At 41.5% G+C, this 14,382-nt stretch overlaps 1 pseudogene; it reads left to right on the forward strand.

Annotated features, from left to right (window-relative positions):
• The first annotated feature begins 5,801 nt into the window (after positions 1–5,801).
• LOC102871852 lies at positions 5,802–12,459 on the forward strand (annotated as a pseudogene).
• The last annotated feature ends 1,923 nt before the right edge of the window (positions 12,460–14,382 follow it).

A 14,382-nucleotide genomic window follows, 5' to 3' on the forward strand; every position in this document is an offset into this window, starting at 1 on the left:
ATGTGAAATGTATGAAGTATGAATATAGGAAAACTTGAAGTTGTAAAAAAGGAAATGCAACACATGAACTTCAACATCCTAGGCATTAGTGAAATGTATTGGGCTGGCACTGATCCCTTTGAATCAGACAATCACTAGATCTACTCTACCAGGAATGAAAGACAGAGGAAGAATTGTATCACATTTATCATTAAAAAGACAATGTCAAGTTCTAACCTGAAGTAAAATGTTGTGAGTGACAGGATACTACCCACATCTGTTAATACGACTATTATTCAAATGTATGTACCAACAGCTAACACCAAAGAGGAAGAAATTGAGGATATTTTCCAAAATTTACCAAATTTTGCAGTATAAAATTGACCAAATATGGAAACCCTCACATGAGGATGAGGATGTGTTAATTATAACTGGTTACTGGAATGCAAAAGTTGGAAATAATAAAGAAGAAATGGTAGTTGTAAAGTATGGACTTAGTGATAGAAATGAGGCCCGAAATTAAATGATTGAATTTTGTATAATCAATGATTTATTCACTGTAAATATATTTTTTAAAATATGTATGCCTCCATTTATCACAGAATTATTCATTATAGCAAGGAAATGGAAGCAGCCCGAGTACCCATCTACAAATGAATAAAAAAATTGATACAATTCACACAATGGGATACTACACCGCATTAAAACACAATAAATAACTCATGAAACATTGCACAATCCAGAGTAAGTCATGGGCCAGTGTCACCTGTAAAGTAACAAGAGCTATTTCTTAAAAGACAACTATTGCTCTACAAGTGTCAGGACTTGCTCTAGAATGTGTGTGTGGGAGAAGTTATGCTGTGAAATTCATACTAGAGCTAGCCATAAATTTTGTTTTTCATACTTTCACACTGTGGATAGATACCTACACCATCATAAGACCTGCGTGAACAGCTAGTTGCACTGTGGCCTGCCTCTATTCTATTGTCATTCCCTGATGTGGCCCTACTGAAACTCATAGCTTTCTATGTTATTGTTGTGTGCCATCGAGTTACCTGTGACTTATAATGACCCTATGTACAACAGCTCTGAAGCCTGCCCTGCCTGAGCCAGTCTCACTGACTCCAACACACCTACTCCCATTGCCCCAGTTACTGTATCAATCCATCACATTTAGGGTCTTCCTCTCCTGTGCTGTCACAATTCCAAGCATGATGTCCTTCTCCAAGGACTGGTCCCTCCTGGCCACATGGCCAAAGTATGTGGGGTGGAGCTTCAAAATCCTAGCCTCCAAGGACAAACTTGGATTCATCCTCTCCAAGACAGACCTATTTGTTTTCTTGGCAGTCCATGGTATGTTCAAGACTCTTCTCCTGCACCACAACTCAAAGGCATCAATTCTTCTTTTTCTGTCATCCTTCATCATTTTCTGGGTCTCTGATGTATAGCAAGTAATCGCAAAACCATGGCCTGGATCAGGTGCATCTTAGTCTCTAGACTGATGTTGTTGCTTCTCAGTACTCTGGAGAGGCCTCTGATGGCAGATTTTCCCAGTGCAATTTGTCTTTTGATTTCGTAACTGCTGGTGCTAAGAGTGCTGATAGTGAAGCCAAGCAAGCTGTAATTGTTACCTCAACCTCTTATCCATCTGTTACCTAGTAAAAGGGACCAGAGAATTTCCCTAGATGGGATATATTGCCTTCAAAACCTAAAGAATTTTCTGAACTCCATGCTTTTTCTTTGTCTTTTAAGTGAATTTGGAAACTGATCCTTCAACCGCAGGTGAACCTTCAGGTTTCAAATATATTTTTTTAAAAAACATAAATGGTGACTTTACAGATCAAGCTCACTTGATGGACTGTACAGAAGTAAGATTGAATACATTTGTGGAAGGAATCACTGGAGAAGTGCAATATCAGAGTCAAAACCAGGCCAGGTGCTGACTGTCGACAAACCGCCGATTACTCATGTGGAAGTTCAAGTTAAGGCTGACGAAAATGAAATCAAGTTCACAAAAGCCAAAATGGAACCTTGATTTTATCTCACTTGAATTTGAAAAAATCATCTTAAGAACAGGTTTGAGACATTGAACATCAAAGATTACAATCAGGTGGTGAATTGTGGGATAGCATCAAGGATATCATCCATGAAGAGATTGAAAGGTCATTAGAGTGCTCGCTTCGGCAGCACATATACTAAAATTGGAACGATACAGAGAAGATTAGCATGGCCCCTGCGCAAGGATGACACGCAAATTCGTGAAGCGTTCCATATTTTCGACCCTGAAATGAACCAGTCTCTAACGAAGGCTAACTCCTAACTCCTTTCACCTACAAATTTCGTCTTTGGATACAAAGCTAAGTGGATAGTCCTTACCGAGGGACTGTTTCAAAAGAGGCAGGGAGAAGAAGAAGAGAAAAGGGAAAAAAAAGAAAAAAAAAAAAAGAAAGGTCATTAGAAACACAAAGGAGAAAGGAAAACCAAAATGGATATCAGAAGGGACTCTGAAAATTGCATAGAGCATTGAGAAACCAAAATAAAGGGAATAGATGCTGAAGTAAAAAAGCTGGACAGAAAATTTCAAAGGGCAACTCGAGAAGATAAAACATAGTATTATAACGGAAGAGAATAAGTGAAGAATAAGTGAAGAGAGTGGGATTGGAGAATACAAAGCGAAGAATGTGTTTAACATTTCTCAAGCTGAAAGAATTGAAAACCAAATTGAAGCCTTAGAGTTGCCATACTGGGAGATGTTACGGCAACATCTTTAATGATCCAGGAGGCATCAAAAGAAGATGGAAGTAATACACACAGTCACTGTAACAAAAAGAATTAGGTGACCCTGGAAAAACCTTCAGGAAGTTAAGATATGACCCTTTCTCTTTGTTGTTGCTGGAGCAAAGTCCTTATTTCAGAATTTATGGGCTTAGAGTTTCTCGGAGACCTCATGTGCCCTGGCCTCCTCCATGTTAAGGAACTTTCTTTACCAGGGACTTGGTTCTTGGTGATTATTTCTTCTTGTTGTTGTTAGATGCCGGCTGGTTGAGTATGACTCATAGGGACTCTATGAACAAAAGATCTGAACCTTGTTCTATCCTGTGCCATCCTCACACTTCCTGACACACTAGAGCCCATTGCAGCAGTCACTGTGTCAATCCACCTGTTTGAGGGTCTTCTCCTTCAACAACCCTCCACTATTCCCAACATCATTTCCTTCTCCAAGGAATAGCACCTCCTGGTACCATGCCCAAAGTGTGTGAGGTGAAGCCTCATCATTCTTGCTTCCAAAGAGCACTCCAGCTGTACCCTCTCTAAGACATAGCTGTTTGTTCTCTTAGCTGTCCATAAAATATTCAGTGCCATTCTCTAACACCACAGCTCAAAGGTGTCAATTCTTCTTCTGTCATCCTAATTCATTTCATTGTCCAGATATCAGATGCATAGAAAATAACGGGAAAGATCATTGCCTGAGTCAGACACACCTAAGTCCTGAAACTGACATCATTATGCCTAAATAATTTGGAGAGCAGATTTTCCCAGGACAATGTATCTCCATAATTCCTGACTGCTGGTACCAAGGGTGATAATTGTGGATCCAAGCAAGATGAAGCTGTTGACAGTTTCAATCTCCTCTCCATCTATCATGATGCTGCCTATTGGTCCAGTGGTAAGAATCTTTGTTTTCTTGACATTGAGATGTAATCTATACCAAAGTCTGCATTCCTTGATATACTGGAACAAGAGCTTCAAATCCTCCTCACTTTCAGCAAGTAAGGTTGTGTCAGCTGAATAAAACAGTTTATTGATGAGTCACTATCCAATCCTGATATCACATTCCTCTTCAAAGAATCCAACTTCTTGAATAATTTGCTTGGCATACAGATTGAATAGGTATGGAGAGATAATACAACCCTGGCACACTCTCTTGTGTTCCCTTGCTCTGTTTGCACAACAGCCTCCTGGTCCAGGTATAGGTTCCACATGAGCACGATTATTTCTTAGTGATAGCAAAGATCCCAGATTTTCTTCCCATTTGTTTATAGTGGGATAAAAGGTATTAGGGGTCACACCCTAAGAAACTTTCTGTTACGTACAATAAGTACCTGAATTTTTCCCAGGCAAAGAATTGAGCTGGGTGGAGGATAACAGAGAGAAAGATCAGCCAAGGATGAGATCCCTGGTTTCAGCTTGGTCATGCTCTGCTGGGAAACAGTAATCCTGGTGCGCATCAGCCTTTGTTAGAGCATACGGTTGAGAAATAAGGTAAAGGAAAGATACATCTCATAGCATGAGATAGGCTTCTCCCAGAAGCAGAAGTGAAGAAAGGTGCTTCAGCAGGTCTGGTGTCTTGTCTTGTAGTGGCCTGGCTCCACAATTTGACATGCTTCTGGTATCATGTGGTGACTGGTACTGGTTTGTTGTTCCTGTTGTCACTTATTCACTTAAACACTGTCTTGGGGTGAACCTCTCCTGCACAGGTCAGGATTATAGGGCACCAAAGTCCCGGGTTTTGATTGGTTGTGGCCTGGTTTCAGTTACTTCATCTGACCTTTGCCCTTCATTGGCTCCCAGCATAAGCTCCATCTGGTTCCATCCTGCAGGTAACCACCCCAACATTCCTTTTCCCTTGTCTGTTCTGCTTCTATCCTGAAGACTCCCTTCCCATCCAAATATGGCTAAGACAGGATCAAGGGACCTTGTGTTCCACCCTAATCCTCCTACGACTATTTGGTTTAAAAGATTCTGAAGGATTATCATACAGATCCCATACTATAACATAATGTGTTTTGGAGGGACATGAGTAAATCCTCGACAATCATGCACTGCCAAAATAAAAAACAAATCTGCCTTGGAAGATCTGTAGCCAGAATGGTCCTTAGAAGCAAAGATGATAAGACTTCAACTCATACTTTGGCCTGAGTGGTTGGGCCGCCTCAGCAGGAGATTATTTTTGGAAGGACCCTTCACTGGACAGAATTACTGCAGCAGCGGGTTTAAGCACAGAAGAGATTTTGAGCACGGTACAGGATGGGGCAAATGTCCTTTTTGTTACACATGGGGTTGCAAAAATTTAGAGCCTGTCAGCACCTAAGAATAACAACAATCTCCTAAACAGCAGGAAAATAAATTTTTGTTTGTTAAAGTCATCCACTTGTGGTACTTCTGTTGTAACAGCGCTGCACGACTAAAATTGTTGTTGTTGCTTACCATCTAGACATAATCAACCCATAGCTGACCCTGTAATGGGTTTACAGAGGCAGTAAATGGCACGGGAGAAGATTGTCCATTTTTCTTCCACAGAGCAACTGGTGGATTCGAACCATGCATTCGAGATTGCAGCACAACGTCTTACTACTAGGCCAACAAATAGTATCATTTCTTCTAATACTTACTGAAAAAGATCAAAGACTCTAGCCTTCAATTTAGATTCCATGTCAACATCAAGCAAACAAAAATATTCACCACTGGACCAAAAGGCAATGTTATGATACATGGAGAAGACTGAAGTCAATGATTCAGTTTTCCTTGGACCCACAACCAACACCCTTGGCAGCAGCAGTCAAGAAATAGAATAATACTGTCGGGCCCGCTCACCGTGCAGCACCCCATCGCGCAGCGGGCTCCCAGGCGGGGACCACACGCCGGCCCCATGCGCCTCCTGGCGAAGCGGCGAGGAGACGCTCACACTGCGGCCGCCCGCACTGCGGTGGCACCAGCGTGGCGCGGCACCAGGACGGGAATTGGGGCTGGGCACCGAAGCCAGGAGCGGACGACGATGTGAGCTTTGTGTGGACCCCGAGTTCCACCTGGTGACTAGAGTGATGACCATCCTTTCCCTTACTGTGGTTATTTCATGCTTCGGTTGCATGAAGGCTGCCCCCATGAAAGACGCAAACATCCGAGGACAAAGCAGCTTGGCTTACCGACGTGGGACTTACCCATGGGACTCTGGAGAGCGTGAACCGGCCAAGGTAGGTTCCAGAGGCCTGACGTGGTTGGCTGGCACTCTTGAACACGTGATAGAAGAGCTGCTGGATGAGGACGAGAACGTTCCACCCAATGAAGAAAACAGTAAGGGCGGGGACTTGTACACTTCCGGGTGATGCTCAGTGGTCAAGGGCCTTTGGACCCTCCTCTTCTCTTTCTGCTTGAGGAATGCAAAACTTACCTGGATGCTGCAAACATATCTATGAGGGTCTGGCGCCACTCTGCCCCTGCCCTCCGTGGGGAGCTGAGTGTGTGTGACAGTATTAGTGAGTAGGTGACAGGCACAGATAAAAAGACTGCAGTGGACATGTCGGGTGGGACCGTCACGGTCCTTGAAAAAGTCCCTGTATGGAAAGGCCAACTGAAGCAATACTTCTACGTGACCAAGTGCAATCCCCTGGCATAGACAAAGGGCATTGGAACTCCCGGTGCTGAACTACCCAGTCCTACGTGCGGGCCATTACCATGGATAGCAAAAAGAGAACTGGCTGGCGATTCAGAAGGATAGATGCTTCCTCACCATTGCTGTTATTATGGGCTGTCGAGTCGCTTGCGACTCATAGCGACCTTATGTACAACAGCCCTAAACTCTGCTCTGTCCTGTGCCAATCGTACTGTCTCATCCCGATTATCCCAGTCACTGAATCAATCCACCTCATCGAGGGCCTTCCTCTTCTGAGCTGTCCCTCCACCCTCCCAAGCATGATGTCCCTCTCCAAGGACCGGTCTCTCCTTACAACAGGTCCAAAGTATGTTAGAAGGAGCCTCAGAATAAAAGGGGAAAATAGTGGATTTATGTTGTATAGATTATACTGAGACAAAAATTATCTGTTTGTATATACACATGTTTTGTTATGTGCCATTGAATCTCTTGCAAGTCATTGTGACCCACGTACAAGAGCCCCAAACACCATTCTATCCCGTGCCAACCTCGCCTTCTCAAACACACTCATTTCCACCACTCTAATCACAGAATCGATCCGTCTCATCGAAGGTCTTCCTCTCCTGCGCCGTCCCTCCACTCTCCCAAACATGATATCCCTCTCCAAGAACCAGTCAATCCCTCCTTGCAACATGTCCAAAGTATGTCAGACGAAGCTTCAGAATCTTTGACTCCAAGGAGCATTCTGGCTTCACCCTCTCCAGGACAAACCTGTTTGTTCTCCTAGCAGTCCATGGTATATTCAACACTCTTCTCCAGCACCACAGCTCAAAGGCATCAATGCTCTTTCTATCATCCCTAGTCACTGTCCAACTCTCCGAAGCATAGCACGTAATTGTGAAGACTATAGCCTGGATCAGGAGCACCTTAGTCTCCAGCCTGACATCATTGTTCTTTAGTACTCTTGAGAGGTCCCTCAGAGCTGACTTTCCCAATGCGATTCATCTCCTGATTTCCTGGCTGCTGTTACCAAGAGTGTTGACTATGGAACTAAGCAAACTAAAACTGTTAACTATCTCAATCTCTTTATCATCCATACTGATCTGCCAATTGGCCCAGTGGTGAGAATCTTTGTTTTCTTGATGTTGAGCTTCAATCTATAACAGGGTAAATTATTCAGTTAAGAAAAAATAATTTTATGAAGTGCATGTATAAATGAAGGTTTTACAGTACAGTGAATCTACAATCCATTGGATATATCCATGACCAGAAGGGAGACAGTCATTTTCGCACAACTTTCCAAGTCTGCATTACATCCCTCGATAATGTGGTTTGTTGCCGTTGCCAAGAATTGAAAATGTAAAGTTTTTTAAAAAATCATAATGAATTGCATGCTACTTTAATTGTGAATTGATAATAAACTGTCCTCTTTCAAAAAACAGACAAAACCAACAATAAAGAACCACACACACAACAAAAATTTGAACCAAAATATTCTATTTTAGACAGTAAGCATCTTAGTTCTTGTTAGTACTCTCTCTTTTACTGCTTTGAACTTCTGACCAAGTTGGAATTAAAACAATACCAAGATGTTGTTGTCATCGCTTTACTGGATTAGGGGGTGGGGGATGGAAGGGGAATATTTTTGTTTATTTTAAGATTCCATAGGGAGTAGGGATGGGGAAAGAATTCATCCAATATATGTTGCAGTTGATAAAAGATTCACTTATATATTGTAAAGATATTTGCAGTATCAATCAGATGACTGAGAAGTGAATAATAAATAAGGCAACTAGACAAAAAAAAAAGAAAATTAGGGGAGCTCTGGTGGCCTAGTGGCAAGGAACTGCAACTACAATCCCAGAGGCACACGGTTCGAATCCACCAGATGCTCTGCCGGGGAAGGAGGAACAATCTCCTCCTGTACCAGTCAGATCTGATTTGATGGTACACTCACACAAAAATAATAAAATTTAAAAAAAGGAAAGAAATAGAAAGAAGTGTTGTATTGGGAAAATCTGCTGTCAGTGATTTATCCAAAACACTAAAGAGTAAGGATGTTAGTTTAAAGACTAAGATGTGACTGATCCAAACCATAGTATTTTCAATTGCTTCTTGTTAGGGTCAGAGAGAACTAAGGGAACATGACAATGAAGATAACTAACACTACTATAGTCAATTCTGGTAAGCTCTGGTACCACTGCAGTATGAACAGGCCACCTCATTTCCAGTTTTGTTTTCTATCTGAAAAACACGACAGTAAGTGATGATCTCAATCTGTGGAAGATTTACCACTCTTCACCAGCCAGAGGGAGTCATAGAAAAAGTTATCAAACCAGGAAGAAAACTCCCTTCAATCATTGTTGGAATTTACCAGCTGCTCTGAAGAAGGACGGACAATCTCCTCCTGTGATTTGAAAACCTGCTGAAAGGTCAACTATGGGTTGGTTTCAATTCATAGGCACACAGTTACAACAACCACCCAAGATCAATGTCTTTCTTACTCTTAAGATGACCCACTGTCAGTTTCTTAAAAAGTGTACTACTATGAATAAAATTTATTTTTCTTCCTTTTATTTAATACAATTTATTTCCTCACTTATATGGTGTTCATGTGTCTGTGACAATCTACTCTGGGGGGAACTTTTAGTCCTCTGTAAGGTATCTGATCCTGGGAGGTTAATAAACCAATCCCACAGCCTAACATTCCTTATACATCTGAAAACTGGACAATGGTGGCTTGGTGGTAAGAATCTGTACTGCAATCCCGAAAGCAAGTGGTTCAGATCTACCAGCTATTCTGTGAAAGAAAGATGGAAAATCTCCTCTCGTGTGATTAATTGCCTCTGAAAACCCACTGGAAGGTCAGCTATGGGTCAGTTCTGACTTGATGGTACACAACAACGACAACATGAATTGATGTTTCTAAATGTGTTGTTGGTGGAGTATTGAGTATCCCATGATTTACAAAAAAAACCAAATTTGTGTTGAAGGAAGTGTAACTAGGTACTTCTTAGAGGCAAGAATGAGAAAACTATCTCATATACTTTGGGCACGTTATCATCAGGGGCCAGTCCTTGGGAAAAGATCTGCTTGGAAAGGTGGAAGGAAGACCCTCAATGAGATGATTGACAGTGACTATAACTATGGGCCGAGTGCGGCAAAGATTTTTAGGATGATGTAAGATAGAACAAGATTTTGGTCTGTTATTTATAGGATCACTAAAAGTTCGAGTTGACTCAATGACACCTAACAATTAACTATGATTGTTGTTGTTACGTGCCATTGAGTCATCTGTGACTCATTGCAACCCTATATACAATAGCTCTGAACCCTGCCTTATCCTGAGCCAGTCTCACTGATTCTGACACACCTAAACCCACTGCCCCAGTTACTATGACAATCCATCTCATCTGGGGTCTTCCTCTCTTGTGCACCCTTCCACCCTTCCAAGCATGATGTCCTTCTCCAAGAACTGGTCCCTCCTGGCTTCTTCAAAATCCTTGCCTCCGAGGGGAAACTTGGTTTCACCCTTTCCAAGACACACCTGTTTGATCTCCTGGCAGTTCATGGTATGCTCAATACTCTTCTCCACCACCACAACTCAAAGGCATCAATTCTTCTTTTTCACTTAGTCATTGCCCAGCTAGCTGATGCATAGCAAATAATTGCAAAGACCATGGCCTTGATCAGGTGCACTTTAGTCTCTAGACTGACATCATTGTTCTTTAGCACTTTGGAGAGGTCCCAAACAGTAGACTTCCCCAATGGAATTAGTCTTTTGATTTCCTGACTGCTGATGCCAAAAAGTGTTGATTGTGGAGCCAAGCAAGCTGTAATTGCTAACAATCTTAATCTCTTCTCCATCCCTCATACTGCTGCCAATTATCCCAATGGTGAGAATCTACAGTCCTTGACCTTCTGCGGCAAGTGTTTCAAGTCCTCAGATTCATCAAACAAAGTCAAATCATCTGCATAATGCAGGCTGTTGATGAGTCTTCCTCAAATCTTGATGCCACATTCCTTCTCATAAAGCCTAGCCTTCTGAATGATCTGTTCCACATACAGATTGAAAAGTATGAAGATAGGATGCATCCCTGGCACATTCCTTTCCTGATTTTGAACCATGCAGTGTTTCCTTGCTCTGTTCTGATGACTGTTTCTTGGTCCAAGTATAGATTTTATATAAGCATGACCAAGTGTTCTGGAATTCCCATTCTTTTCAAGGTTAGCCACAGTATGTTGTGATCTACACAGTCAAATGCCTTTGCATAGTCAACGAAACACAGATAGACATTCCTCTGGTACTTTCTTCTCTCAGCCAAGATCCGTCTGGCATTGGCGATAGTGACTCTAGTGCTATGGCCACTTCTAATCCTAGCTTGTATTTCTGGTAATTCTCTGTTAATGTATGATTCCAGTCATTTTTGGATAATCTTCTGCAGGATTTTGCTTGTGTGTGATATTGTTCAATAATTTTCACACTCTGTCAGATCACCTTTTTTTGGGATAGGAATAAATATGGATCTCTTCCAGTCATTTGGCCAGGTAGTTGTTCTCCAGACTTCTTGGCACAACCTTGTGAACACATCCTATGACTTACCAAGCACTTTTCTGGGTAACAAGGGAATAATGATGAATAGGATAAAGCCCTTGGCCCTAAAAGCAAACATCTCAAAAGGGAAGTGGATAGCAAAAGAGGAGACAGATAAATGATATTTTACCTAGCATAAGGAAGTGGAGTAGAGGGAATTACGAATGACTAAAACAGAGTAAAATATAATGGGGATTGAGGATAAATTAAATGAGGAGGATGAATGAAATGAGGTGGATGTGGAAGGATAAAGTGAGACATGCAGAAGTAGCTTTTATGGGTTCGTCTTCAGCTTTGGGTCAGATGTGATATAATTTGTAGAAACGGGCATATGGGGACAAATAAGTCAGAAACCAAGGGTGTTGGTGATCCTTCTACACTGCTCTCCTGAGGTTGGGAATGCAATCTGTGTTTTATCATATATATATCAGTTTGTTTCAACAGTAGATAATTTGCATCTTAAGGCTCTTCCACCTCCCCCTTGGGTGTTTTACACTTCTGCTCTCTGAGAGGAATCCATCTGGCCATTTCTTTATGAGCATAAAGAAGACTTTCTATCTGGAGCTTTGCTCTGCCTGTTTCTCTAGACCTTCTGCCACTTCAACCTCAACAAGTCCAAACCAGAACTCATTATCCTCCTACCCTATCGTCTTTTGCCTACTTATTTTCCCTACAGGCCCTGTCACAACTGGTGCTACCAGCCACCACCCACCCATCTAAGACACAAAGCTGAGAGTCATCCGGAACTCCTCTACCTCCTCACAGCCCATTCCAATAGCTTACCAAATCCTCTTTCTATTTTCCTACTGTCTGTCCTTTCTGAAGCACTAATCTCCACATCTCTCCTTTATATTCTTAGAGAGTCTTCTTGCCTCTTCACTAGCTTAATTTGATTCATTCTTCCTGATAACAGAATGTATTTGCTGAAAACAAAATCAGATTATCATTTTAGGATCTTAGAATCATGTCTTCAAGATAAAATCCAAGCTTCTTAGCTTGGGATGTAAGATCTGACACCTGTAGACCATGTTAGCTGTAACTCTTATTTCTATCTGCCTTTTATTATTTATTCAGATTAGATAAAAATTTCTCATAGCAAACTGCATATGTAAGACTTTCTTTTCAAGTTCTGGATGAACACTTACCAATATTTTAAAACCACATCTGGAAATAACTACCTTTCATCTAGCTGTATCTCATTTGTACATGTTTCCAACTTTGCTGATCATTGCACAATGATCCAGTGATCCACTGACTTGCTTCTCTTCCTCAGTACTGGAAGATTTCTTGCAAGGCTAAGCTCATGATTTATTCTGTTTAGTATCAACAGGTATAGCACAGAGTCACACCAAGAAAAGATGCTCACAAATGATTAAGTTGGATTCAATCTGAAAATGGTCATCCTTATAGGAACTTCCAGGAATGGATAATGGATGACCATAACGATGGCTTAGCCCTTCTGAAACCAGTGAGTCATGTGTTATATGAGGGTGTTATTGAGGAATATATGACCTGAGAGCTATCATGCATTTCTAAATCCCATTTTGAATCGGGGCAGTTCTAACTAAGTACAGTTGGATCTCTTTCCAGGCCCAAGATACCTAATAGTGTGTATTTACTAAAGCTTTGACCATGTTGAAATGTTTTGGGTTTTGTTTTTTTTTTTTTAAGCCAATATAATTGAACTGACTTAACAATCTTTGGCTGGTTATGCAGCTTTGGAGAGGTAACTTCCTTTCTGGTTCTGTGCTTCCTTTTTGAGCTGCCAAGTGGATGGTGTCAAAGAACAGAAATTTATTTTCTCACAAACTAGAGAATAAAATTGAAATTAGAACCTTGGCTCTGTAGATTCTTTCCTTGGCTTGTAGATAATCCTTACATATTGTATTTCTTTCCCTTTGTTTGCATGTGTCTCTGAGTGTAATATGTACTTTTATAAATAAAAAAGACAATTCCATTTACAACCCACCTTACAAGGCCATCATCTAATTTGTTGTTGTTATGTGCCATTGAGTCGCCTGTGACTCATAGCGACCCTATGTACAACAGCTCTAAACTCTGCTCTATACCTTGCCAATCTTATTGTCTCTGACACATCTATCGCTATTACCCCAGTCACTGAATCAATCCACCTCATAGAGGGTCTTCCTCCCCTGCGCTGTCCCTCCACTCTCCCAAGCATGACGTTCCTCTACAAGGACTGGTCCCTCATTGTAACATGTCCAAAGTATGTCAGACGAATCCTCAGAATCCTTGCTTTCAAGGAGCCACGCTTCACCCTCTCCAGGATGAGAAGAAAAACCTGTTTCCAAACAGGATTACATCCATAGGTGAAGAGTTAGGATTCTAAAACATACTTTAGGGAGTCATAAGTTATTCTATCTCACTTTCTGTGTCCTCTCATGTGTAAAAAAACACTCATAAAATGACCCCCGTGCTTTTGAGCCTTTGTGAGGATGAAATATTTCCTGTATTTAAGTCAGTAACTCATTATAGTTGTTGTTAGGTACTGTCGAGTCAAGTACAACTCATAGCTGCCCTGTGAACAAAAGATCTGAACCCTATTCTATCTATCCTATGCTATCCTCATACTTCCTGACATAAAAGACCATTGTGGCAGTCACCGCATCAATACATCTGGTCGAAGATCTTCTTCTTCTTCTTCTCTGACTCTCCACCCTCTCTATCATCATGTCCTCTCTAAGGAATAAACCCTTCCTAGCAACATGCCCGAACTATGTTGGCTGGTCACACTTGAAGGGCAGCAGTAAACAATAAACAGCAAAAAAATGGAGATTACTTCACCAAAGAAGACATTCAGATGGCTAACAAGTACATGAAGAAATGTTCAAAATCCCTAGCTCTAAGAGAGATGCAAATCAAAACAACTATGAGATACCATCTCATCCCAGTCAGAATTGCAAAATTTAACAGAACAGCAAGCAACAAATGCTGGCGAGGTTGTGGAGAAACTGGAACCCTTATTCACTGTTGGTGGGAGTGTAAAATGGTGCAACCACTGTGGAAGGCGGTATGGCGCTTTCTCAAAAAGTTGCAAATAGAAATACCATATGACCCAGCAATTCCACTACTCGGAATATACCCCAAAGAGACCATAACTGACATCCAAGCAGATATATGCACACCCATGTTTATTGTGGCTTTGTTCACAAAAGCAAGGAGTTGGAAACAACCTAAGTGCCCATCAACAAACGAATGGATAGAGAAGCTGTGGTATATTCACACAATGGGATACTACGCTGCATTGAAAAACAAGGAACTCATGCAGTATTATTCAAAATCAGTGACCCTGGAGGACATTATGCTGAGTGAAGTATCTCAGTCACAAAAGGACAAATACATCATGGTGCCACTGTTGTAAAGCAGGACTGACCTCTGGGTTGGGAGGAGACTGAGAAGGTTGGGTTCAATAATGTAT

This window comes from Elephantulus edwardii, unplaced genomic scaffold (assembly GCF_000299155.1).
Source record: "Elephantulus edwardii isolate Elephantulus edwardi_28Jun2011 unplaced genomic scaffold, EleEdw1.0 scaffold00033, whole genome shotgun sequence".
In the NCBI taxonomy this organism is placed as follows: Eukaryota; Metazoa; Chordata; class Mammalia; order Macroscelidea; family Macroscelididae; genus Elephantulus; species Elephantulus edwardii.